The sequence below is a fragment of the Xiphophorus hellerii genome, chromosome 22 (genome assembly GCF_003331165.1).
Source record: "Xiphophorus hellerii strain 12219 chromosome 22, Xiphophorus_hellerii-4.1, whole genome shotgun sequence".
NCBI classification, from domain to species: domain Eukaryota; kingdom Metazoa; phylum Chordata; class Actinopteri; order Cyprinodontiformes; family Poeciliidae; genus Xiphophorus; species Xiphophorus hellerii.
Genome location: NC_045693.1, coordinates 5268956 through 5272084, shown reverse-complemented (window position 1 = coordinate 5272084; position 3129 = coordinate 5268956). Strand labels below are relative to the sequence as shown.

The 3129-nt window shown below is 40.1% G+C and overlaps 1 long non-coding RNA gene across 1 annotated transcript; it reads left to right on the top strand.

Moving 5' to 3' along the window:
• Positions 1-207: 207 nt before the first annotated feature.
• Positions 208-2787, top strand: LOC116712618 (uncharacterized). The gene is made up of 2 exons (XR_004337593.1): positions 208-1434; positions 2509-2787. It is a non-coding gene; the product is annotated as an uncharacterized LOC116712618 (long non-coding RNA).
• Positions 2788-3129: the final 342 nt, after the last annotated feature.

Below are 3129 nucleotides of genomic sequence, written 5' to 3'. Positions count from 1 at the left end.
TGTCCAAAAGGTCAAACTTCCTGAAGACAAACCACAGAAGATGTTCCTGCAGTAATACCAGAGTGAGCATGTTGCAAGTCACAATATGGCCAATATCCAGATGACGCCATGCTGTCTGAGGGAGGGAAATCACAGAAGCTGAGGTGGTTGTAATGGCACCTTCAATTATTTTGTTTCACACAATCAGCCAGTACAGATGGGGCTCTTTAACACATCTTATCAAATGTGCTTTTTTCATCTTGCTACAGAAAATGAACTCACTAAACGTATCTTTCTCTCTCTGTCTGTCTTTTTCTGTCTCACACACAGACACACACAAGTTTGTTTTTCTAGACCTATTATTACTTTATTAAATCAATCCTCCAGCTGCTGCTGGCATTTTTACTAAAGCCAGGAAGATAGAGCACATCAGCCCAGTTCTAAAGTCCTTACACTGGCTCCATGTAGCTCAGAGAATAGACTTTAAGATACTGCTGTTGGTTTATAGATCACTGAACGGCTTAGCACCACAATACATTAAAGATCTGTTGTTATTGTATCAACCTTCCAGTTCACTCAGGTCTCTGGTTCTAATCTTCGGAATCTTGAACAAACTTCCAGAAAACTGCAAAACAGCTGAAACACTGAGTTCCTTTAATCAAGATTAAAAACCCATTTGTTTAGAGTTGGCCTTAATTAATAAAAACTGGAACACAGATAAGATGTGATGTAAGTTTTGTTTGTTTACTGTGTTATTTTTCATCTTGTCAAACAGATTTAATTGACTCGAAATGTGTTTTACAAATAAAGTTGACTTATTGACTTTCCTTATCTGATACAATATTTCTTTGGACCTGTGAGCAAACATTACCAAATTAGAAGTACAAGCTGAGTGTATGTATCTCTGAACTGTTTTGTATGTGATATCTGCTGGCTTTGTCTGACTGCAAACCTTTTTTCCTCTGCAGACCTGCATCCAAATCTCTGGGGAGCTGGCCGGGCGGCAAAACCAGAAGCTTCCAGCTTTGGGAACATAAAGGTTTTTAAAGTCGCTGCGGTCTCCACAGTAACAAGCAGTACTAATTTCAAAGCTAGTTGCACAGTCAGCTTTTGACCCTTGAATCTGCAGTCAGAGGATGCCCAGCATCACTACCTTATTAAAACAATTTCTCTCTCCCAGTTGGCCTGCTTTGTTGTTTACAGTTTTGTTCTCTCAGAAGTAACCCTGTAACATGGAGGATGAGCCCAAGCCAGCATCCGTGTATTTATGACGCTTGTTCTCCGTAATATGTCTGTCTCGCTCCGTGTGCATGTATTCTTTTGTGTGTGAGCTCTGTCAGAGCTCATGATGAGTCATGGCTCAGTCTGGAGCCTCTGCAACACGGCAGGGAGTTTAGAATATAGAGCAGATCCAGTGTTTCACCAACAGAGAGACGGGGAGACGCTCACACACAGGTTTGACAGGATGACTCTGCATTTATTATGTGTGTGCAAACATATTCGGTTGTGCATATCAAGGTTGTGTGGATACATCATGTTTTTGCAGGAGCAGCATTATATTTAAAAAAATGACTTTCTGAACTTTACATCATGTTATAATGTTATTCCCTCATCAAGAAACATAACTGGAGTGTTTTGATTCTTTCATGCATGTTTGAGAAATCCTTGAAACGCAGTCCAGTTCTCCGACAACCATTTGTTAACGCTTAATAGAGAAAATTTGATGTGATGGCTCGCTGAAGGCCGAGTGCTGAAAAGAGCAAGAGCTTCTTAAAGAGACAAAGACCCAATTTGAAGGCGTTAAATTGCAAAGTCAAAATTGAAGGTGACATGATTACTTACTTGATTGCCTTATAAGATACTGTGTAGCTGGAAAATAAATTACTGTCCCTGTAAAACATTCAAACATCATGTCAAATATTAGACGATAATAAAAACTCATGTGGATAATTCAAAGGGATTAATTCACAGTTTTGTTTTGCTGAAAAAAAATTTGTATAGATTGCAGTGGATACAATGCACTTTTAAAAATACAAAATTCCTTGCAACATGATGTAACGAACTTCCAGTGAGCAATAAGAATTCTCATGGACACAATCAGACTCTCAGATATCATAGTAATACCTGATTTCCCACAGCGGAGAATCATATGGTCTGCCCTTCATCCTGTAATATGCAGCAATTTGATCTTATTCACTTTTTTACTGCAACCGTCAAGAGACTTCCACATCCCTGATTAATATGACTAAGGCTGAGTCTGAGTGAAGAGCACAGAGCTACATTAACGCAGTTTCCTCTGTTGTATCTTCACCATTTTCCCCTGCACAGTATTTGAGTTTGATCTCCCTGTGACTAAGGAGCGTGTTTTCCCTTTTCTCCACCCCTGCACCTCTAGAGACTGCAGTGGGCTCTCAAAAGAACAGCATTGTGTGATGTATATTTCAGTGACTTCCCTCAGCAAACCCCATCTTAAAGACCCATCTTATTTTCTTTTCCCTCTGCCTTTCTGTCTTCCATCATCTGTTGCAGTGGTGGTTATGCAGTCGTGACCTGGGTTGGTGAGTTTTCACTCTAACTTTCTGCTGCTGCCCTGATCAATGACTTGGATTTAAGCTATTTGATGTCATACATCAAAGGTGAAATAAGGACTTTACAGGAGGAACTGTCTCCAATTTACCCAGGTGAGTTTCCATAGCATCCTAAATCTATTTGAGTAAAGCTGCAGAGTTAATTCATATTTGACAAAAAGTCTGTCTCAAAGAATAAAGCTGTATGTCCTGCAAAAACACAGTTTGGTACATGACTTAAGTCAAGACGTCTGCTCATATTTACAATAGAAAAATTTTGCATTCATTTTTGCTGGAAAAACATTTTTGTCCTGAGATGACATTTGTTGTGAATTGGCTGAACTGAATTGAACTATATGAAAACCCCTTTCAGGCTGCACAGTGGCGCAGTTGGTAGAGCTGTTGCCTTGCAGCAAGAAGGTTCTGGATTCCTGGCCCAGGGTATCTTTCTGCTTGGAGTTTGCATGTTCTCCCTGTGCATGCGTGGGTTCTCTCCGGGTATTCCGGCTTCCTCACACCATCCAAAAACATGACAGTTAGGTTAATTGGTCTCTCTAGATTCTCCCTGTGTGTGTATGGTTGT